At 40.6% G+C, this 25,255-nt stretch overlaps 1 protein-coding gene across 1 annotated transcript in view; it reads right to left on the bottom strand.

Moving 5' to 3' along the window:
- mblac1 (metallo-beta-lactamase domain containing 1) overlaps positions 1 to 25,255 on the bottom strand; it is a 41,674-nt gene that overhangs the window by 2,757 nt on the left and 13,662 nt on the right. The window lies entirely within an intron of this gene.

Here is a 25,255-nt window from a genome sequence, read left to right as displayed (position 1 = left end):
AAAAACTAAGCACGTACTCCATCCTCAAAACACCACTGCGAAGTACCACTACCTTATAAATACAAGTCAGTCATTGACAGACAGCCTATGTGGTTTTTGCTCAACCAGCACTTCCAGTTTATGAGGGTGACGCAAACATTTCCTTTAATTAATAAAAAAAAAAAGCCACTTTACTGTCATACTCACAGTCAAATTAATTCCAGCTCTTCGCTCTATAGAAGGTTCTACAGTAACATTTAGATAACCATACGTTTAGATAGCTAGATGTTACTTAGCTATATACAGAGTTATTTATATACATCTTATTTTTGCAATCCTTCTATTTCTCTACAAGTACATTATGGGGAGCTTGAGGGAAATAGCATTTCAGTGCACTGCATACTTGTATATGGACATATTGACAATAAAGCTCTCTTGAATCTTGAATACAGTAGCGCTTGAATGTTATTTTAGATCATGTTTATGCAGAAATATAGAAAATTCTAAATGGCTCATAAATCTTCAAGCACCGCTATAAATGTCTGTTTTTCTTTATTTCAATTTTTTTCATGAGCATTTTTTTTTAATTTACAAGCATTTAACAGATACTTTTATCCACAATGATGTACAACACACCCTGAGCAGCCTACTCTCGAGTTCCGAATAACCGTGCATGCACGGCTATTTATTTTTGCGAAAAATTCCCGCCTGCACGGTCTTATTCGGGCCTACACGCTTATTCTATTTGTCAATACAAGCACGTGTGACGAATGAGCGAAAATAACGCCTGAACACAGACGACTCACTACGCACATGCGCAGACACAACGAAGCACCGCCGATGCACCAACAACACTGCCGGTGGTAAACAACGGTAATAAAGCATTAAGATATAGCCTTTTTCCTTAAGTCATATTGTATTAATTGGAATTAAGAGGCGTTTGTATCTATTGGCTGATCATCCCTTCATATTCTAATTGTGATATTGTTGAAGAATCGGATGAAGACTTAACGGTTCATGCTCTTTCACCTGCTGGATTCAAATGGTGCAATAAAGTCTTCCTCTGCCTCTGTAATAGAATTTTGAAATTTTTAAATTAGAATTTTGATGTTTTAAGACCTTAAATAAAGGTAAATTAAAGCAATTTGCATACTTGAGTTTCTCAAGCAAAAGTACTCTACTAGTATCCAGATATTCTTTTTGTTTTAGATAAAAAGAACACGAACAAGAAATTTTGACAGCCATGATATGATTTGTCTGTTTACTGAATTGATATTTGGTCTCCAAGATCTGTTCAGCATAATTTTCTAGACTACAAGTGTGCTTATCACTTATTATATTTGTCCTAATGTGCCATCCTATACTCTTATTCCCAACTGCACTATTATTCGAAACTCGAGAATTTTCCGGCCTGCATACTTATTTCCACCCTACACTCTTATTAATTTTTGCCCATTTTGCCGCCCTACACTCTTATTCCCAACTGCGCTATTATTCGGAACTCGAGAGTAGGGAGCAGACCTAGAACAAGTGCCTTGTTCTAGGGCACTTCAGCCATTCCTACTGGTCCAGGGAATCAAATCGTTGACCTTTTGGTCCAAAGCTGCTTCTCTAACCATTAGGTCATGGCTTCCCCAGTGGTATTTCACTGGAGAACATTTTCTCACTGCCTTTTCATTTTCTCATACTAATACAGACAAAAAAGTTCAATGAGATAATACATGTTCAGTCCTTAGATAAAACTCCACCCTGAAACCCTTATGTTCATGCTGAAATATTTGTAACATGCTTAGGAATTCTGGAGCTGGAGGTTAACACTGTTGCCCAATAGCAAGCAGGTTCTGGGTTTGAACCCAACAGTTGACTGGGGGCCTTTCTGTGTCGTTTCCGCCAGGTGCTCCAGTTTCCACCCAAAGACATTTGGATTGGCTCCAACTCACCCACAACGGACAACCGGTATAGATGACGGCAGGAAGTATGGGTTTTCATGTTAATTTGTTAGCTGATGCTGTGTTTTCATTATTGCTGTCAGAAGTTAGTGGATGTGTGCTATGCTGACGACACATGGGGACAGACTTGCTAGCAAAGTTACAATGGCGTTGCGCTGAAGAATATTTTTCAAACATAAAAGTGATAATGGTTTAAAAAAAGAAAATTATTATACTATAAGCATTATTAATATCTATTAAAACATTATATAAAACAACAATAATAATAAGGAAAGCAAAAATTAGGAAGAGTACTGAGTAAAGTCAAGACAAGGAGAGACGTGGGAAGTGGTGTGCCTTGTGATGACAGGTAAGAAGTCGGGTTAGCGCTAGAAGAAAGAAAAGCAGATAAAATAGATTTGGCAGTGATCAGAACAACATATGGCAGAAGCTGGAGAGCTGGAGACAGAACAGCCTGATACACAACAACGGGAGACCGGTATCCCTGAGGACGAGGAACCAATCAGTGAAATGGATAATGAAACACACCGTTTGTTGAATAGATTGCTGGAACTGGTCAAAACCCACAATAACCACACACCTGTGAATCTTAGGCGATTTGATAGGACAAGAATCAAATGGGTGACCATGCAGGTAAATAATATCCTTCAATAGACCATTCCCGCATGACGTCACCGCGCCGCGAGATTTCGGTAGTCACCATATTGGAAGACCAAGTACACATCTATGCAAGTACATATATACATAAAACAAACTACACCTGAAATGTAGCCAGGGCCGGTTCTGCCCTAATCTGGACCCGGGTGCAACATCGCGCAAACCCCCCCCCAAAAAAAACCACCAGTCTAAATCAGGACAACCAGTGTTCGAACTACGGGGGTACTCGGGGGAGCCGAGATCCCCTGAAACAGACATGAGATCCCTTGAAAGCATGATTTGGGAAATGTTGGGGGGTCTCTAAAATATTGGCAAAATGATGTTTATTGACATAGCAATCGTGTGTAACGGGAAGCATTTGCATATCCGAAGTGTTGTGTTTACATCAAAGATAAAATAAACCGATATGACAACGACTGCTGCTGCCAGGTTGGTTGTTGAGTAGCCTGACTGTTTTTTTTTTCTTGCGTGTGGTATCATTGTTGACACGAGGTTGTTTTTTGAACATGCCAATGCGGACACGATTTCCCCTGATGAGTTATGACTTCAGACGCGATGCGTGTGTGGAGGTGTGGAGTCCGCGTGATATGTGCGTAAGATAGGCTTCTCGTGTTTGGAGATCCGCGCTCCGAGACAAGCGCAAGCACCCCCCCAGGGAAAAAAAGGGACCCCCGAAAATATCGGCATAGTTCGAACACTGAGGACAACCATCACGTAACTATAACTATAAACATTTTATATCAACTATTTTAACTAAATGGGCTATAATAAATAAGCCTGCAGGCAGCCACGGCGGGCTGCCTCAGAAAAGTAACCATTTGTCCTACCTTAACTTGTTTTGCTTTTTCTGCCTCCTTTTTTGTATTTTCGACCCTGCGTTTATTTTCTTTCCTTTTCTGAAAACCCGATTTGTGTCCAGACATTTTGTTCTGCTACCAACGAACTAACTCGTCAGGTCTCGTCTCTCGAGTCCGCGATGAAGGGCAACAATTGATACATTTTTACAAACAGTCAATAAACAGCCAATAGGGAGGTTGGAACGTTCAGGCTCTCCTTTGCTCACAGACACTCAGTAATGCACTTATTCTCTGTCTCCTGGCAGAAAGCTCCTTGGTTTGCTTGTGTTTCAATCACAGCTGGTATTCTGTAGAAAGACTTCTTTTCACCTTTCCCATCAGCTTTGTTGGAACACCCTAACACAGCACAAAAGTTTACCATTGTAGGTTTATGATGAATCAAGTGCCTCGTGGGTTTAAATTCCGCGCGCTGCCGTTATTTCCCCCTAATCACGAGTTTGTTGGTCTTCCAATATGGCGCAGGGTTTGTTTACTTCCGGTTTCCGGTGACGTCAGTGGGAAGGGTCTATACATACCCACTAGCAACAATCACTGAAACAAAGGATTTCCTATGTGCTGCTGCACTTTTGGTTGAGGAGTTGTTGGATGTGAAAAAGGCTAAAAAGGAGCAGGAACCATGGTGGAAAAGAAGGTTGGAGAAGGTTATTGCATTGAGACAATACCTTAATAAAATAGAGCAGTGGTATAAAAGTAATTGGAAGAATGGTAAGAAGAAGGAACACAATATGTTAGAATGGAAATACCAAATCAAATCCAATGGATTTAGAACAGTAACACAACAAGTGAAACGGAGAATTGTGGCAAAGGCACAGAAAGTTAAAAGATACACAGAACAATGTGACCAATTCCAACAAAGTAGACTGTTTGACAACACCACCAGACAGTTTTTTCAGAACCTCGAGGGGGATACTGGTGAAACCATCACTCCTAATGCTGAAGAAGCAAGGGAGTTCTGGAACGGTATTTGGGGAAAACAGTGCTGTGCATAACAAGGGTGCTGACTGAATAGCAAATTTGAAATCCCAACTATGTAAAGAAAAGAAACCAAAACAGGGAAATATTACCATCAAGCTGAAAGATGTGTCTATGCAGGCTAAGAAACTTCCTAACTGGAAAGCTCCTGGTCCTGATGGGATCCAAAGTTTTTGGGTAAAGAATTTTGTTGCCTTGCATGAAAGACTAGCAAAGCACCTAGATGACGGTTTCATGTGGATCAGTTCCTGAGTGGATTTTTACTGGTAGGACAACTTGGTGTAATCCCTTTAATATATTGGGCTACATAGATAAATTAGAAAAGAAAAGGAAAGGAAATTAATGTTTTATTAATTGTTTAGTTTAATGAGAAAACTGCATGTATAGTCTCGTCCAATATAAATTTTTCCCATGTCTTTGTGTCCCCTGAATGCATCAGGTCAGATCGGCCAATCAGGGAACTGTGGGCACGGTTTGTTCCCGCCCACTGGGGGGGGGGGGGTGTTTGAGCGTGTGGTGTGTCTGTGGGCGTCAGTCTAGTAGAGAGCATCAAGTCGGAGCAGAGTTTTGAAAAGTGAACACAGTGAGTGAGTGCTAAAAAAAAAACCAACAGAAAGTGAGTTAATGATATGGTAACGGCTGTTGTTTTTAGCCGTTACTGCCATTAGCCGTTAAAGCTACTGGCTCTTAACTACCATTAGCTCGCCGGCCAAGGTTTGTGGCCATTACTGCTGTTGACTCTTAAAGGTCCCATGGCATGAAATTTTCACTTTCTGAGGTTTTTTAACGTTAAAATGAGTTCCTCTGACCTTCTTAAGTCACCCCAGTGGCTAGAAATTTCATAATGTGTAAACCAAACTATGCCCAACATTTGAGAATGGCGCGTCAAAACGGCGCGTTGATAAACTCTTCCCTTTACTACATCAGCAAGGGAGATGATCCCCACGCCCCCCCCCCTCTGGATTCCCACCCACTGTATGAATTGCCCGCCCAGTTGTAGTGAGGAGACCATAGAGGACACAACATGGCATCACCTAAGCGAGCGAAACATGGAAATTGCGCTGTACATGGATGTGACAACACAGAAAAGAGTCTGTTTTTACTGCTGACGGGAGAGCCCCTGAAGACGCAGTGGCTTAATTTTATTTACTTCAATAATACGCTGTCGAGTCTACCTAAGACGGTGTATGTTTGTCGGAAGCATTTTCCTGAGGAATGTTTCCACAACTTGGGACAGTACAGGGCAGGTTTTGCACATCAACTGTCACTGAAGCCTGGGTCCGTACCAAGCATCCCTGCCGCATCAGCCACAAACACCGAACAAGTAAGTGTATAACTGTTGAGTCGTTTTGCCGTGTTTTAAAATCGGTGCCACGTTAGCCTTGCAATGGCTACATTAGCTGTGCAGCTAACCGCTTCCTGCAGTTAGCCAGGTACTCTGCGCTACAAAACCAAAAAGCATGCAGCATGCTCTGTTATAATAGCCAATCAAAACAGTTTTTACAAAGACACACACATTCTTTTTTTTAAGTCACTTGTTCATTTTATTTGTTTGTTTGTTCAGTAAAAACCCAAACATTTGTTGAATTTATTTTATTTCCTCGCGTCGCACCTTAATGACATCAGCGCGCGGTATTTTTCCCTTCGCGGTTTATTCCTTCTCTCTCGCCATAGTAAGACACCCACATCCGCTTGTTCTGACCCACTGGAGGTAGCGTCACAGTGCTGTTAGCCAATCAGAGGCAACACGTTTACATGTCATGAATATTAATGATAAGAGTCACGTGACTGATTCATGGCGGTGCGGACGTGAATTTACTGAGCTCCACTTACCAATCGTTACTTTAATGTTTTCTGGAGGCAAACTATGCTGAACTACGTTACAACATCGAAATCGGCAGTACCACACACCAGTGGTCCCACCAAAGACGCCGAAAGTTCCCCGCAGAAGAAAAGATTCAGGGATTCATCGACTAGCATATCAAGAGCCGAGCTGGAAAGCGCCATCTTAGCAGGAGTGAAGCAAGCGCTATCTGAACAGAGAACGGAGCTAAACACCATTGTCACCACCGCGGTCAAAGCCGCTTTGGATGATGTTCTCCTACCGCAAATATCTGACCTAAGACTTGAATTGAAAAATACCAATGACACTTTAGCTACAACCACAGACCAAATCGAACAGCTTGAGAAATCTGTGAAGCGCGTTCAGTCAAGATGTGATTCTACACAGGCAGCAGCTAGGCAGGACAGGGACCAGGTCGCAGCTATGAGGATGGCAATCGACGAGCTACGCAACAAACTGGCTGAAATGGAAGACCGGAGCAGGAGATCTAATCTTCGTTTAGTCGGACTGAGTGAAGGTGCGGAAGGTGACAACTGCATCGCATTCTTAAAGAAAAACCTGGTCAAATGGATCCCTGCTCTCATGGGGCAAGACATCAGGATAGAACGAGCACACCGCGTATACGGCGATAAGTCCAACCGGCCTCGTACAATCATATTCAAACTGCTGGATTACAACGACAGACAAGCCATCCTTAGCGGCGCAAGAGCGGTGCCTTTAGTTAAGCATGGCTCGGACACTCTCCGTTTCTTTCCAGACTTCAGTGCTGACACCACCAAGAAGCGAAAGGCTTTCACTGAAGTGAGAAAGAAAATCGAGTCATTTGGGATTGAAACATTCCTCCAATACCCGGCCACCCTGAAGATCACTTACCACGGAAGACAAACACTGTGCCACTCACCAGCTGAAGCAGAGCAGTTCCTCCTCACTAACAACCTCACCTACAGACAGGCCGCCAGCGCTACACCAAGAGGAAAGAGGGGCGCAGCTGGGGACGACGCCCAGACCTCCGAGATGGATAAAAACGCAGAACTCCAGATGGACACACTCGAACAACCTGCCTTCACCGCAAGCAATGCTACCGAAGTAACATCTGTCTCTCCATCTAGCTAAGTCCGTGAGCTAGCTTAACATATGGGTATTTGCGTTGACATTGAAAGGCTCTTGATGGTAAGCCGTTTTCTTTTTCTTTCTTGCCCCCCCCTTTTTTTTTTTTTTTTTAAATGATACAGTGCTTTCATTTCGCGTTGTTTGATTCATCATCCTCGCGACGACATTACGACAGTGGACTTTTTTGTCTGGCTTGTAGTAAGCTACAGTAATTTGTTTTATCATTCTGACGAAAAATGCAATATTAAGCCTATTTGCTTTCCTTTTCATTTCTCAACATAATGCCCATGTAACGAGTGGGGAGGGTGTGGGATTGCGCCGCTATGAGGAGCCACGACTCAATGTTTTCTCTTTTTTTACTGGCCAATGGGGCTTTTCAAACAGACTCCTTGCGGCTTGTAAAACTTTTGTATACAGTTATGCGTGTTGTTGCTTTTGTTATTTGTTTAGTGTGTCTGGCAGCTGTTAACTTTTTTCTTGTCTGGCTTTGCACGATGTCCGAGGGCAATTTTGTATTACTGTTTCTCAATCCTATGACACTCTTATTTAATAGACTAAACCATGTCTAGCTTAAATATTATATCCTGGAATGTGCGCGGTCTTAACACGCCTGTGAAGAGAACGCGATGCTTAGAGTTTTTGAACAGAAAATCAGTTTCCATAGCCCTAATTCAAGAATCCCACTTGAAAGAGGCAGATGTAAATCGCTTTCAGAACAAGAATTATAAGTTGTTGGCATACTCTTGTGCTTCCAATAAGACAAAAGGTGTACTGATATTGGCTAAAAGGTCTTTGCAGGTAGCTATAAATTTAGCAGGTGGAGATGACCTTGGTCGTTTTGTCTATGTAGTTATCACAGTACACCACACCAAATACCTACTGTCATCTATTTATGCTCCAAATGACCCCGACCAACATTTTTTTAACAATATCATAGAAACGTTACTACAATTCAGTGACCACAATACCATCATGGGGGGGATTTTAATGCATCCATTCATTTAGGATTAGACCGCTCCTCTAATACACCCAACTCATCTGCCTCTCTGTCCTCTTCTCTCCTAAATACTTTTGTTACAGAAATGAATGTAGTCGACCCATGGCGTATTCAAAATCCCCTTGTGAAAGAATACACTTTTTATTCATCAAGACACAAATCATTTTCCAGAATTGATTATATTTTTGTCAGTACCCCCTTACTTCAGTGTTTCAATTCTATTGACATACTGCCTATCTTGATCTCTGACCACTCTCCCATTATTTGCACTATCACCCCTGTGCCCACAGCTGCCAAACCCTGTAGATGGCGCTTCAATGACTCATTGCTGTATGATAGAATGTTTCTAGATCAATTAAAAACAGGGCTTGTGGAATTCCTGGAACTTAATACAGAGCAATGCCCTAACCCCCAGATGCTGTGGGAAGTTACAAAATGCTTCATACGTGGGTACTGTATTGCCTTTTCTTCAAAAGCTAAAAGACTTAAAAACATACGCTTTATTGACCTGGAAGAAAAAATCAAGTCTTTGGAACATGAGCAGGCCCAATCGTTCTCAGATGATGCATGTCAAAAGTTAATGTCTTTGAAACTAGAATATAACCGTCTGTCAATGTCCAAAGCCGAGTTTATTATTCACAGAACTAAACAGAAATATTACTTTCATTCAGATAGAACTAGTCACGTACTTGCATTGAGGCTGAAAGACTCAGAGTCTAAAGCGAATATAGATCTAATAAGAAATAAAGATGGAAAAATCGACACTGATCCCAGAGCTATTAATAACACCTTCAAAGAATTCTACTCCAAATTGTACTCTTCTGAGGTGGTCCTTGACAAAGATTCATGCAAAAAATTCTTAGAAAATCTTGACCTTCCTGTGCTCTCAGCAGAGGATCAAGAAATTCTTGAAAAACCTATAACCCTAGAGGAACTGTATAAGGCAGCCAAGACACTTAAAAAGGGAAAATCCCCAGGCCCCGATGGCATCCCACCAGAATTATATCTGGCCGTCTGGGATTTGGTAGGTCCTCTCATACTGGGTTCCATGAATTATGCTATAGAACATGGTACCCCTCATCGAGATCAAAACACTGCACTTATTATTTTGTTACAGAAGAAAAATAAAGATCCATTAGATTGCTCTAGTTACCGCCCCATATCTTTAATCAATAGTGATATCAAAATTCTAGATAAAGCTTTGGTCTCTCGTATTGAGCTCATTATAGATAGTCTTATACATTATGACCAAACTGGGTTTCTTAGAGGGCGGCTAGCCTCCGACAATATGCGCCGCCTACTACACATTATCGAACACGCTCACACATATCCCAACACCTGCGCAGTTTTTTCCCTAGACGCGCTCAAGGCTTTCGACAGACTTGAACTTGACTACTTATGGACTGTATTGCATCACTTTGGTTTTGGCCCCAAGTTTATAGGTACTATCCAGACTCTTTACAAAAATCCTACAGCCTCCATTTCAACAGGCACTAAACATTCTGCACCCTTCCCACTTCGAAGAGGATGCCGTCAAGGTTGTCCTCTATCACCTCTCCTTTTTGCTCTGTCATTGGAACCATTAGCACAGGCCCTTAGGCAAAGCCCAGTTATTTCCCCTGTTACATTGTATGGTTCACATCATCACGTATCATTGTATGCAGATGACATAATTTTGTACCTATCCAACCTAAATGTATCTATACCAAGCGTGTTAGAATTATTTAATGAATTTAGTACTATGTCAGGGCGGCACGGTGGTGTAGTGGTTAGCGCTGTCGCCTCACAGCAAGAAGGTCCTGGGTTCGAGCCCCGGGGCCGGCGAGGGCCTTTCTGTGCGGAGTTTGCATGTTCTCCCCGTGTCCGCGTGGGTTTCCTCCGGGTGCTCCGGTTTCCCCCACAGTCCAAAGACATGCAGGTTAGGTTAACTGGTGACTCTAAATTGACCGTAGGTGTGAATGTGAGTGTGAATGGTTGTCTATGTGTCAGCCCTGTGATGACCTGGCGACTTGTCCAGGGTGTACCCTGCCTTTCGCCCATAGTCAGCTGGGATAGGCTCCAGCTTGCCTGCAACCCTGTAGAAGGATAAAGCGGCTAGAGATAATGAGAATGAGATGAGTACTATGTCAGGTTACAAAATTAATTGGGATAAATCATCTCTAATGGCCCTTAATACCATCTCACAACACATTAGCCTCCCTACCAACATTGTATTTACTAAATCATTCACTTATCTTGGAATTAAAATAACGGATTCTTTGCCAAAGATCATCCATATGAACTTCAGTGAGATGAGTCAGAAGATAAAACTTGATCTGCAGCAATGGACTAATCTTAAAATCTCAATGCAAGCCAGAATCAGTACAGTCAAAATGAATGTTCTACCAAGACTTAACTTTTTGTCTTTTATGATCCCATGCATACCGCCTCCAAAATATTTTGAAGATTTGAACTCAGCAGTATCTAAATTCATCTGGAGTGGCAAACAACCTAGGTTGCGTTTTTCAGTCTTGCAGCGCACAAAATTAGATGGGGGGCTTGCACTTCCTAATTTTAAACTTTATTTCTGGGCATTTCAAATCAGAGCTATGCGCACTTGGGCAGACCCTAAAAGTGCAGTATCATGGAGAAGTATAGAATCTGCTCTAGCGCATCCCCACAGGCTCCAAGATTTACCTTTCACAGGGGTTGGGCATCGTAAATCTTATACTAAATTGGGTAGTATTGTTTCATCAACATTAGCTGCCTGGAATAGTGCTGAAAAAGCATCGGGTCTCTCAAAGAAATTATTTACACAATCACCGCTATGGAATAACTTCAATTTCCTGTCAGATCATAAACCTTTTGTTTATCCTCTGTGGTCATCCAGGGGTATTTTCACGTTTTCTAATTTATTTGGTGCAAATGGTTTGCGCACATTCCAGGATATCCAACAAGAATATAATTTACCAGGATTCTCATTCTTCTTGTACCTCAGGTTGCGTTCAGCCATGAAAGCTTATGGTGTCCCATGGAACTCAGCTTTAAATGACCACCCAATGTTTTGTTGGATTAATCCCATTAAGTGTTCAAGGGGTGCAGTCACTAGAATTTATAATTTTTTACTCACTAGCGTTCAAAAACCTATACAGATTCTATCAAAATGGGACCTGGAACTTTCTTGGTTGGGATTCAAACCGGATTGGGAAACAGTGTGGTCAAATCTTTGCCTCACTTCTAAAAATCTTAGTCATGTACTTATCCATTTTAAGACTATCCACCGTTTCTATCATACACCCTATAAACGATATCTCATGAAACGTGTAACCCATCCTCACTGCAGCATCTGTAACACAGGAACTACTGGTACATTTCTACACATGTTCTGGGACTGTCCAGTTATTCAACGCTTTTGGAACTATGTCATCTGTGTGTTACGTGATCTCACAGGACTGGACTTTGACTTTGACTTGGACCCTTGCTTACTTTTGCTTAATGATGATTCAATGTATGATTTTTCTCTGTGTGAAAAAAGAGTGTTGATGTCAGGGTTCACTGCTGCTAAGAAGACTATACTGCAGCAATGGATACACCCAGACACAAATCTTAGAAAATTTTGGATAGCTTCTTATCACTATATAGTTTGTTTGGAAGGTACAACTGCAAAGATTAACAAGGCAAAGGAAACCACTGTAAACACTTGGATGAGCATAGCTGCTGCCCTTAACGACCTTCTATGAATACCTCTATCTCTTTGTGTTTGCTGCCAGCACAAGTTAAGTGTCCTGTATTTTTAATTTTATTTTATTTAGTGCTTTATCCTGAAAGTAGCCGTCTTGGGTTTGTATGTATGTTTTAAAATATAATAAAAAGATGATCACAAAAAAAATGAATATTAATGATAAGACCCGCCCCCACCCTCTACCCTTCCCCGCTTCCTGCTTCTCATTAGCAAAACGACGCACTGGGAAAAGCGCTGAAATGGGGCTTTCTCCCAGGAGGCTATATCTACGTGCCGAGGGTTCATTTTGAGAAAGGCTGCAGATATAACATCCGGAAACCTCCACGAGCCCGTTTAAAGCATCAACAAACCACCATGCCATGGGTCCTTTAACTACTGTTAGCTCGTCTGCTAGCGCTTAGCTGTTGCTCCCAGCTCTCGTGTGTGTGTCTGTGTGTGGACAACTCCCCCCTCGTCTGTTACTGCTTTCAGCAACAAGAACCCCTGTGGCCATACTGGGTACCAGAGCCGTTTTGTGCCTGTGCCCCGCCGAACACAGAGATCGTGAAGTGAAGCGATGGCGAGCCATCTACTTGATCTAAAGTGAAGTGAACCCCAGATATCCCGTGGTCACTGGACAGGTCCTGCTGCACTCTCTGGTGTGGTAGGTTCAGCATCTGAAACACCCTCACACTCAGCCCGGTCACACAATTCCCCCTACCCTCAATTCCCAGACTTACATTTTTTCCACCCCTGGAACACTGGACCTGCACTCATCTTTTGACTTTTTCTTGGACCTTGGACTTCTCCTGGAATTGGAAATGCATGGCTGTTGTGTAGGATAACCCTCCTCAAGTGAATGGTGTTTGTGATGTATTCTAACTGATATTTTGTTTTTTTTCCCCCTTTGATTTATTGAAAACTGTTATACTGGATCAGAGAAACTGAAATTTGAAATTGAAACACAGAATTCAGATTATTAGGGTGCACCCAAATTAGAATATTTAGCTAAATTAGATACTCACCTGATATTACGGTATGTAATATCATTTAATTGTTTTTTTTTTTTTGTCAGAGAATTTCGTTTGTCTTGTTTTAATTTATTTATTTGTCTATTTGTTCATCTATTTATTCTATTCAATTCATTTTTTTTCCGAGCTAAAGCGGTATTACTTTTATATTTAAACCCCTGCCTCCTGAGTCTCATTCTCACATTCCACAGTGCTCCAGTAGTCGAACCTATCTGATACACTAATCCACAAGTCCTGGTATTGTGAAATCTCTCATAAGTGTTACATTTGGTAATGAAGGACAACAGCAAAAGGTAATCTGGTTGGTAACTACAAACCCATACCATGCCTGAATCTGATTTGGAAAGTACTAACAGGAATTTTGGCAGACAAGGCCTACCAGTTCCTACTTGATAACAAAATACTCCCTGAGGAGCAAAATGGCTGCTGCAAACGATCACAAGGAACAAAGTACCATCTGATAATGGATAAAGACAATCCTGAGGCACTGAAAGAAACATCATACTAATCATACAAATATAGCCTGTATGCTAAAGTCCCACTCATCATCAGTGGCTGCAAAATGCTTGCACAGAATGAGTATAATGCCGCTTTTCCACTACCAACGCGGCTGAGTTGGGCTGAGCCGTGCCGTGCTGAGTTGGGCTGAGTCGGGCTGAGCGGGGCTGTTGGAGTTGCATTTCAACTACAACCGCGCTGAACCGTGCTGGCTGGAAGTGGGTGGACACATTGGGTGGAATTAGCGAAAGTGGGTGGACGTCACGTGATGTCGTTAGGCGGCGCAAACAGTGACATCAGTGAGCTTTTAAGCGGTAGTCTCACGACCCGGATAGTAAACAATAAACATGGAGGACATGGAGTCGTTAGTGTTGCTGGTCTTGGTGCTGTGGCTTGTTGTCACCGACAACGCCAACAGATACTGGCAAGAGCGTATAGATGAGGCGAGGCGCATAAGGCTTCAGAAATTCTCGTAATTCGTAATTCTTCCGGGTTTACGGTGTTTACAGATCCCAGCGTGCTCACGGGGCGTGTGAGGACACTCCTCCTCACCAATCAGTGCACAGGGGAGTGTCTCCTCACGCCCCTAGCCCCACTCAGCTCGGTTTGGCTCGCTTCAGCCCCACTCCAAAACCGTGCGAGTTTTGGGTGCTGAGTAGGGCTGAAGCGAGCTGAGTTGTGCTGTTCTGAGGTAGTCGAAACGCGAGCCGTGTCGGGCTGAAGTGAGCTGAAGCGAGCTGAAGTGAGCTGAAAAAAGGTAGTGGAAAAGGGCCATTAGAGGATGCATGACATTGTGTGCCAAAATGTCCATTGGCTGCTGTGTAGAAAGTTTGGACATGATGTTGCTGAACAGTGGTACAAACATGTACCAGCAAAGGTTATGGAAGAGGAAGGAAGACTGAGAATATTCTGGGATCATAACTTCCAAACAGACAGAGTTACTGAACGTCATTGGCCTGACATTGTTGTTTGTTATCAGAATAGAAAGGAATATCATGTTATTGATGTAGCCATCACAGCTGATTGCAATATTACGACAAAAGAAGTTCAGAACATAGAGGCCTACTCTGAGCTGAATATTGAGACCACAAGATTAAGGAAACTCCCCAAAAGTAAAGGGTCATTCCGTGCCAACTCACCTAAATTTCAGGAACTCCCCCACATCACCGTCTCAGATTTTACTCAAAAAATTCTCTAATCAAGAATCATATGTTTGTACCACACATGCAAAATATTAGCCCCCAATTATGTTGTAGTTTTGGAACTACAGGCCTTTGAAATATTGATGTCAAAACACCACGTCGAAATTGGCTCTTTCCCCAACTTCAGAGACCCATAACTTTTTATTGCAGCTATCTAGAAAGTTGTGTGTGCAGATTCTTACTGAATGATACCCACTCTTTTCAAATCTGTTGCCAGAAAGCCTCTGAAGGACATACTTTTTGCATAATAGGAAGCCAAAAATGGCATTTTGGCCAAAATCGCTTAAAATTCATTAAAACTCAAAGGGGCCTAGTAGAAATATGAAACTAGTTAGATTTTTTTCCTCATTACATAGTAATTGTAGGGTTGTTATCTGTTCACAGAAACATATTTTGCGATGAAAATTATATTCCTGAATTTTTAAATTTTTTTTTAACATCTTACGTCCTTTCCGAGGGGGCTAAAATAGGGCATTTTTGCCATCTTATTTGTTAATGTGGCTAGGGGTTTAGGATCTTCTAGTTTTTTGTGAAGATGCTCTCATATAAGATGTAACTACTCCCTGATTTTTTTTAACAAACGCCCCTTGCTTCATATTTTAATAATTTTTTTTGTACATGGACAGTTTCATCATTTTTCACTTTTTTCCACATTCAGAACTCTGTAACTCTACATTGGAAAATTCCTACTAGCAGCTATTTCAGATTTACATACACTGACATACAAATTTTCATATTTTAGTAGTAGTCTGCCCAAGAAATTCATATTTTTCTTTCTATTGGGACCTAAAAACAGCTATTTGGCCAAAAATGACAAAAATGTTGACTTGATATTTTTCAAGTTCTGGAGGGAATGGGCTATTTTCCTCATAAATTAAAGATGTGGTGACTTTTTCTATCCTGGAACAAGATCTCATCACAGCTTCTGCCCAATTGCACCCACTCAGCTGGAGATGAGAAGGGTTTCTTCTGATGTGGTACCATCATCGGTAGTGGACATAGGACCTGAAACCACACCAGTTTTACAGTCCCAGTTACAGGCCCCAAGCCAAATGTCCCAATCTGCACCAAATATGTACCAGCCAGGCAAATATATTGCCTGTGTTTATGACAGAAAATGGTACATTGGAAATATTGTCACCAGAAATGAAGAAGAAAATGATGTGTATGTCAATTTCATGAGACAAGGACGAGGCAACACATTCTCATGGCCACCACAAAGCAGGAAAGATGAATGTTGGGTGCCTTTGCTTCATGTCCTTTGTGTGGTAGAGGCCCCAAACATAAAAAGTGGGGGACGCCATTACCAACTAACAGAGGATGACTTCAAACTTGTGAAAGACTTAAGTTTTAACTTATGTACTACTAGATGACAGTTTATGAGTGTCTTAGCACATCACATGAAACTGTACTGCCTGTGAATGAATTACCCATTATCACGGATGCCCATATTTGACTTTAAATTATGTACAAATCTTGTGATGTTTTTCAACATCATGATCATGGATCATTGAATGTGTTAATATGTAAATAAAACCTCATTGCTAAATGTTTTGTGCTTACACAACCTTGAAGTATATAAAAAATACTACTCCAGAATTTTGTTGTTATTTTTCTATATTTTCCAAGGATATTCAACAAAAATTGCAATTATACCTAAAATTTTCTAATTGCAAAAAATAATATACAATACAGAAAAAGTTGTTCAGGAAATGTGTATGCCTAGATTAGGTTCTTATAAGCCTTAATTTGTGTGCAAAACACCCCTTTATTATTCCCTTGTTTATTAAAAGCTGCCCAGCGTTTTTGTCATTTTTGGCCAAATAGCTGTTTTTAGGTCCCAATAGAAAGAAAAATATGAATTTCTTGGGCATACAACTACTAAAATATGAAAATTTGTGTGTCAGTGTATGTAAATCTGAAATAGCTGCTAGTAGGAATCTTCCAATTTAGAGTTACAGAGTTCTGAAAGTGGAAACAAGTGAAAAATGATGAAACTGTCCATATACAAAAAAAATTATTAAAATATGAAGCAAGGGGCATTTGTTAAAAAAAATCAGGGAGTAGTTACATCTTATATGAGAGCATCTTCACAAAAAATTTGAAGATCCTAAACCCCTAGCCACATGACCAAATAAGATGGCGAAAATGCCCTATTTTAGCCCCCTCGGAAAGGACGTAAGATGTTAAAATTTTTTTTGTAAATTCAGGAATTGAAATTTCATGGCAAAATATGTTTCTGTGAACAGATAACAACCCTACAAATACTATGTAGTGAGGAAAAAAATCTAACTAGCTTCATATTTCTACTATGCCCCCTAGAGTTTTAATGAATTTTATGTGATTTTGGCCAAAACGTCATTTTTGGCTTCCCATTATGCAAAACGTATGTCCTTCAGAGGCTTTCTGACAACAGATTTGAAAAGAGTGGGTATCATTCAGTAAGAATCTGCAAACACAACTGTCTAGATAGCTGCAATAAAAAGTTATGGGTCTCTGAAGTTGGGGAAAGAGCCATTTCGTCATGTGGTATTTTGACATCAAAATTTCAAAGGCCAGTAGTTCCAAAACTACAATGAATTGGGAGCTAATATTTTGCATGTGTGGTACAAACATATGATTCTTGATTATAGAATTTTTTGAGCAAAATCTGAGACGGTGATGTGGGGACCCTTAGGTGAGTTGGCACGGAATGACCCTAAAGTAAGTGTCATCCCAGTGGTGATTGGAGCCCTTGGCTCCATCCTGCTTAAATTACGTTTAGCTAAATCAAATTGATGTGAAATATGATCTTTGCACACTCCAAAAACTATCCCTTTTGGGAACAGCAAGCATACTTAGGAAACTACTCTCTGTCTAAGGTCCTTGTTGTGACTTGACAGAAACAGGGTTCCTACACATTTTCAAATTTAAAATTCCAGACTTTTTCCATACTCAAATTCTCAGGTTTGGAGACTTCAGCGAACAAACAACTACTCATATATTTAAAAGAATTACTTGAAAATCAAACAGGTACTCACATTATGACATACCACCAAAATGCATACCATATTTAGCTTGGCCTAAAATTTGTATCAGTGCCCTGTTTTTGTCATAAATATATATACACACATTACACAAAATACAGGATGCCACTCTGACGCACACGTATCTGATGCACACTTCAAGACATTAAAACACAGGTGTGTGAAGATGTCAAGCACATACAGGATGTCCCGAAAAAAAGTATACACACTTTTAATCACTGTAAAGTACTGTATGTGTTTATTAAAATCCATGTAATTTTCAAAGAGTAATAGAATTTACAGACATTTTATTATTTAGTCACCGCCTGTTTTCAAACTGACATCCATTCTGGTCCAGTCACTGCTGACAATGCAAATCACATTCAATTCTCTTGGTATTTTTGGACATTGCAGGTCTCATAGCGTAGACTATAAACATCAGTTAGAGGCAGTGATAAAACAATAAAGTGATGTCTGTAAATTCTATTACACCTTGAAAATGAAATGAATTTTAATAAACACCTACTTCACAATGATTCAAAGTGTGTATACATTTTTTCAGGACACCCTGTATGTTGTGCACACACAGAAGTTTACTGAAGCTTCTAATTTGAAAACAGTCATTATGGCATTTTTTGTATTTACTATTGTGTTTTATGAAGGCCCTGTGTTAGTTCCACTGTAGATCACATTTTGTCCACATACCAAGAGATGGCAGATGTGGCCGAGATGTGGCCACCCTAACCAGTATGTAATGGCTGCAGTGCCCTTGAGCAAGGCATTTAACCCCACATTGCTCCAGGTTGTAACCATGTTGTACCCTGTAATAACTATAAGTGGCTTTGGATAAAAGCGACAACTAAATGTAATGTAATTATAATAATAATGTAATAACAGCATTGTTCAGTTAACAGAATGAGGACTTCAGGCTCCTCTAGTTGCAGGTTTACCACTACCTCTAGCTTTACTTAGCCAGGCTTGCCACTTATCCACCTTTTTTGTAATACATCCCAGGAAAATATTGAATAAAACACAAACTGAGCTCTGACAATCACATAAAGGAACTTTGTTGACATTTATTTTTCAACCTCTGATCATGAGCACAACTTTCTTGCATTAAAGTCAAAATTCTGTCACTTACAATGGAAAATAATCTCCGTTGCAGTCAACACTGAGTGAAGGAACTAGAGATGGAGCAGAATCCTCACAATAATCTTTCATAAGAAAACATGGTAACACATGCATTCACAAATGCACTCACAGATTTGCCACCCACAATGAATCTCTGTTGCAGTGAAAACTGAGTGATGGAACTGGAGATGGAGCAGAATACTCACAATAGTCTTTCATAAGAAAACATGCTAACAGACATATTCACACATGGACTCACAAACGTACTTAAATCACACACTAAATACTCAGCTCTTTATTACATTGGTTTTCTTTTCAATTTCTTTGTCACATTTCTCTAATTCCTTCTCTTTTTCTTTCGCTGCTTGTCTGAAGGCATTAGATTTGCTCAGGGTGGACATGTCCTCAGTGGCTTCTGCTTCCACTGCCAACTCATCTGCAGATGTGAGAAGTGCTTTTATGCTAGTCTGAATCTTCTTTCTTTTTCTCTTCAATTGGTCCAGTTCATCCTGCGCTGCCTTTCTTTTCAGTGCTTGTTGTCCATGCTCCTTCTTCTTCTTCTTTTCATCATTAAGGAATGCATGGTAGCATTGCCTTGCACATGATGCAGAATGGAGAAGTTCCTTTATCATAGTCACATTACCTACCCCACCCACATAATGGAGGTGATCTACTATGACCCTCTGAGCCACCACTGTTCTTTCCCTCATATTTGTGACAATGTTCTTATTTATGGAAAATCCTCTTTCTACTGAGGCCTGACCGTGGGAGAGGAGGAGAACTTTCTGAACAAGAGTCCACAGATCTTTCATTCCCGGCTCCTTGGAGAGCAGTGCATGAAAAAATGTGTCCAATCTGGAGTAGGCACCAGTGGGCCACTGTATGGCACCATCATTCGTTTTGCAGACAACCACAAAATCCTTGAACTGATGAAGGATCTGGTCACACTGGTTCTCTCGGACGTGTCCAGCACTGGAGATTACATGTAGGCACTGCCTCAGTTGCTTTTCACAAATGTCAGGCTTTTCTCTTATTTTCTGTGGATCTAGCCATGCAAGGTTTCTTACCAGTGTGTACCTTAGAGGGCACTTCTCCAGTAGCTTCGTCACTGCTGTGACGAGGAAGTCTTTAGTTTCTTTTCTGACCAAAAAGACATCTCGCTCAGAAACTTTTTTTCTAATCTTCATGTCTTTCAGTTGTTTGTCTGCAACAAATCCTATGTTGATCAGCGAGGTGTCCTTGTGAGTTGCTACATCTTTAAAGTCCTCAGAGACGAGCTTCATGGGGCTGTTCACTCTCTCAAGAGTGTCATCTGTGACAAACCTCTAGAGAAGATGCTTCACTGTGGTGAAAAGATCGTCAGCCAGGAAAGGCAGCATAGGCTTATCGGCTTGATATTTTAAAAGGAAAGGATGACACTCTTGCGCAATTGAAAGAAAGATATTGGCTCTGACTAGAAACAAAGGGTCGGTGCAAGCCTTCATCACAGACTCAAAGGACTTGTTCTTTGGGTGTGACACTTTTGAAGCATTCACCGCAGCTACATACGCCTGAATTTGTGGCCATATCGTAATGGCTCTTTCAAGGACTGGAACATTTTCTAGCCATCTATGTTTACAGTATTTCAGGGGGAAGACAGCTGAACCTGTTACTGAGGTGTAATTCTCACGTCTGGCTGGGGAGTCCTTAAAAAGCCAATAAAGACTGTTAAGAGTGTGTTCAATGTCCCAAGTTGTTGCATAGCTGCCAGCTTGAAATGCATTATGCAGTATACAGTTGTGCTCAAAATAATAGCAGTGTCTTTAAAAAGGCGAGTAAATGTCAAAATTCTTCAAATAAATTGTACTTTAATGAACACAAATGCATTGGGCATACTGCACATTCTATTTCAAAGCAAGAAAATTGGAAAAAGTAATTACATTTTATAATATTTCACAGAAAGTCAAGAAATGTAATGTTCAAAAAAATAGCAGTGTTGACATCTTTCTTTGGAAACTCAAAAATGTACCATACAAACTAAGAAATTCTTGAAAATTCAACTTTGCTGAGTATCCTAAACTCATATTTTGTTGCATAACCATGGTTTCTGATAACTGCTTCGCATCTGTGGTGCATGGAGTCGACCAACTTCTGGCAACGGTCAACAGGTATTGCAGCCCAGGTCAATTGTACTACGTTCCACAATTCCTCTGCATTTCTTGCTTTTGCCTCATGAACAGCATTTTTTGTGTCAGCCCACAAGTTTTCTATGGGATTGAGGTCCGGGGATTGTGCTGGCCACTCCATTAGTTGGATGCTGTTTGTCTGGATGTTAGGGTTTTGCTGGGATTCGAACCTGGTTCGTTGGTGTGATGATCCAGCAAACCCCCACTAGGCCACCAGGGGAATGACTCAAATGCAGAGGCGTGAGGCGGAAGTAGAAAAAGTAACAAAAGGTTTATTTATACTATGTACACTATATACAATCCAGGGCAAAACAAAAAAAAACAAAAACAAAGAGTATAATTCAAAAAGAAAAAGGCAAAAATGCAAAAGCTCAGAAGATCCACAAAACACAGTACAAAGGAAACTGGAGATAAACATAACAGCACAAAGACTCCGTGACAAGAGGACTGAACTCAGGGGTATAAATACACAAACTAATTAAGGACACAGGTGAAGATAATTAGGACTAACAGGCAATTAACAAAAACACAAAACACAGGAACAGTGGCGGCCTCTAGAGGCCAAAATAAACAAGACACGAAAAGGAAATAACAGCGGCCTCTAGAGGCCAAAACAGTCCAAGTCCTAACACTGGAACCATGATTTTGCTCGCTTGCTGGTGTGTTTGGGGTCATTGTCTTGTTGAAACACCCACTTCAAAGGCATTTCCTCTTCAGCATATGGCAACATGACTTCCTGATGTACTCAAACTGATCCATGATCCCTGGTATGCGGTAAATAGGACCAACACCGTAGTATGAAAAACATCCCCATATCATGATGCTTGCACCACCATGCTTAACAGTCTTCACTGTGTACTGTGGCTTGAATTCTGTGTTTGCAGGACGTCTGACAAACTGTCTGTGACCCTTAGACCCAAAAAGAACAATCTTACTTTCATCTGTCCACAAAATATTACACCATTTCTTTTCAGGCCAGTCAATGTGTTCTTTGGCAAATTGTAGCCGCTTCAGCACATCTTTTCTTTAACAATGGGAGTTTGCGGGGACTTCTTGCTGGTAGATTGGCTTCACATAGACGTCGTCTGATTGTACCAGTACTCACAGGCAAGTTTAGATCTTCTTTGATCCTCCTGGAGCTGATCATTGGCTGAGACTTTGCCAGTTTGGTTATTCTCCGATCCATTCGAGAAGTTGTTTTTCTTTTTCTTCCTCGTCTTTCTGGTTTTGGCTGCCATTTTAAAGTGTTTGATATCATTTTAGCTGAACAGCCTATAAGTTTCTACACTTCTTTGTAGGTTTTCCCCTCTTTTATCCATTTCTTGATTAAAAGCCGCTCTTCATCAGAACAGTGTCTTGAACGACCCATTTTACTTGTTTTTTCAGGACCAATGCAGGACAGCCAGCATATGCAATGTCAGTTGCCTTGATCCTTAAATAAGGACCACCTGTTAACACCTTTTTTTCACAAAATCAATGCCCTCCCTAATTGAACTCACCAATGCTATTTTTTTGAACACACCCCTTTCAGCTAATCATTCAATTTCACAGAATCAGTAGCATGCACGGCAGGCCTGTTGGGTCTGTTGGTTTTCTATACCTTTACTATACCCTCCAGAAACTTGCTTGCGGTGTAAAGGTTGAAATTTTAACAAAAACAGTGATTTATCTTGCTACTGTTGAGGGACTGCTATTATTTTGAACATAACTGTATGTAGCCCACAACTCCCTATGTTGAGGAGCTTGGACCCAGCCTTCCCTTCCAAGTCCTTAGACAGCGTGTCAAACAATTTCCAATTTACATTTGGACCATCCATTGATATCTGTAAAAGACTGTGTATTCCAACACTGTTGCAGCTGGCCCTTAGTTGTGAGTGGAGGTCTGCAGCATATGCATGCCCAAGAAAATGAGAGTCCAAGTATCCTGACCTGACAAAGTCTCCATCCCAAAACCTTACATGCACATCAAGCTGTTTCGCTTGGAGTGGACGGTTCAAACTCTCATCAAAAAATAAAACATAGTCAGTAGCAGATTTAACTTTGGACAAAAGTAAAGATGAGAAATGTGGTGCAATACCAAAGGTTGTCAAGTAAGCTGCTTTGTCATCTCCACAGCTGAATTTTGAGGCATGCCAAATCAATGCCAAATTTCCATGCCAAATCAACAAATATCTGACAAATTTTTGCTCGACCATCTCAGATTTCAATGAAATTTGGAGGGCTCAGAGATACTATTAAAAGAAGTTAATCCCCAAAATTTGAGCTTCCTATCTCCAACGGTTTCAGAGATACAGGCATTTGAATTTTTCACTTTTTTTGCATTTTGCTCAAAACATACATATTTCAAAGTGTAATATAATCTTTATTATGCAAGATAGAAACCTAAAATCTTGTACAGAGAGACTCAATGTCTTGTACTACAAGCTTCAACTTAGAATTTCAATGGTCATTGTATATTAGATGGTGATTTTAACAAGGAAATTAAAAAGACAAATTTGCACTTTTTGCATTTTTAATTCATTCTGGAAGCTTGCCTGTGGCAGTAATGCTTAAACTAAGAATGTTATTCAAATCTACACAGAAATATCTACCAATTTCAGTTTTACCAAGTCTCCACTATTCCTAGTTTGTCTGTAATAGGGTTTTGAAATTCGCCAATTTCTAAAACATGCCATTTTCAGTAGCAAGAAATCCAATGTGGGATAGCAGTTAGGAACTTGTAAATTTTTTTCAGTAATCCCCAAGACCCATATTTTATATTTCCAAATTTTTGTTCTGTGTCTCTCAAGTATTTTTAAACTACAGGGGTTTAAAAAATCCATTTTCACCAAATTAGAATTTTTGATACATTTTCATATAACTGATATTTGAGGGTTAATAAATGCTTCAATAAGGCTCAAGTAGGTTAGGAGACACGTTTCTTCCTCAATTTTAAATAAAATTTCAATTAATGCTCAGTATTGATTATTTGTAAATTTATTTTAATCTAAGACTGTGTAACATTAGCAATCAATGACCAGCTATTGTGTACCAGTCAACAGCCAGCCTTATCAATATCAACACAGCACAATAGGTGACCTTTGATACCAGAACAGGTGGCTCATATCTTATAGTTTTAGAGTCTGTAAACTGCATACTTGTTCAGATAACATTATATTGCTTGGATTATATTAAATACATTGTAATACAGAGCACTGAGAAAATTTACCAGTGTTATTAACTGAATGTGTTTCTTTGCAAGGATTGGATATTTTGAATAGTTGACTAGGGAATTGAATCGTAGTTGCTTTCAATTTGAGATCAGCATAAATGAGTTTGTTCTTAGACATCTAGAAATGGCTGAACTTCCTCCCTGTTCTATAGGAATTGGACTAAAGAAAGATTCTGACTGCCATAAACTAACATACAACAGAAATTGTAAATTAAATACACTCTCTCAGTACAGTTTGGAGCAAATTTCATTAATAAAATTTCATTTTAGAACGTAAAGTTTCTTCTACTCGTTGCAGCTTTGCTTTGCCATATGCAGCTTTCTGTTTGTGGCTATACTTGGCAATTTTCAGTGGAGAGCAACTAATGCTGCTTTTCCACTACAAACGCGGCTGAGCCGTGCCGTGCCGAGTCGAGCTGAGTCGGGCTGAGCGGGGCTGTTGGAGTTGCATTTCGACTACAACCGCGCTGAACCGTGCTGGCTGGAAGTGGGTGGACACATTGGGTGGAGTTAGCGAAAGTGGGTGGACGTCATGTGATGTCGTTAAGCAGCGCAAACAGTGACATCAGTGACAGTGGCGGAACAAGTCAGAGCCGGGCCGGGGGCGGGGCAAATGACCGGGCCCTTTATTAAAGCTTATCATAACATCATTTTAGGCTACAAAATGTCCGCAACTGCGGTGTTTACCAATTTCAACACTACCGGGTGCAACTATGTTATTTAGTACATCAAGTCCTTCAAACGAACATGTAACTCAGAAACAAAAAACATTAGGATACTGTACATGGCTCATAATAAAACATCAATAGCCTATACTGCGCACATTATTCGAAGGGCATACGAATGAGCGCTCAGAGTGGTGACAGGAAGAGTCAGAAATAAAAGGAGGGCGGTGCAAACCTCACTGAATGCACTGTGTTTACCAATTTCAACACTACGGGGTGCAAC

Source organism: Neoarius graeffei, chromosome 1 (assembly GCF_027579695.1).
Source record: "Neoarius graeffei isolate fNeoGra1 chromosome 1, fNeoGra1.pri, whole genome shotgun sequence".
In the NCBI taxonomy this organism is placed as follows: Eukaryota; Metazoa; Chordata; class Actinopteri; order Siluriformes; family Ariidae; genus Neoarius; species Neoarius graeffei.
The sequence above is the reverse complement of the archived record's forward strand: the minus strand, read 5'-3'. Positions and strand labels throughout refer to the sequence as shown.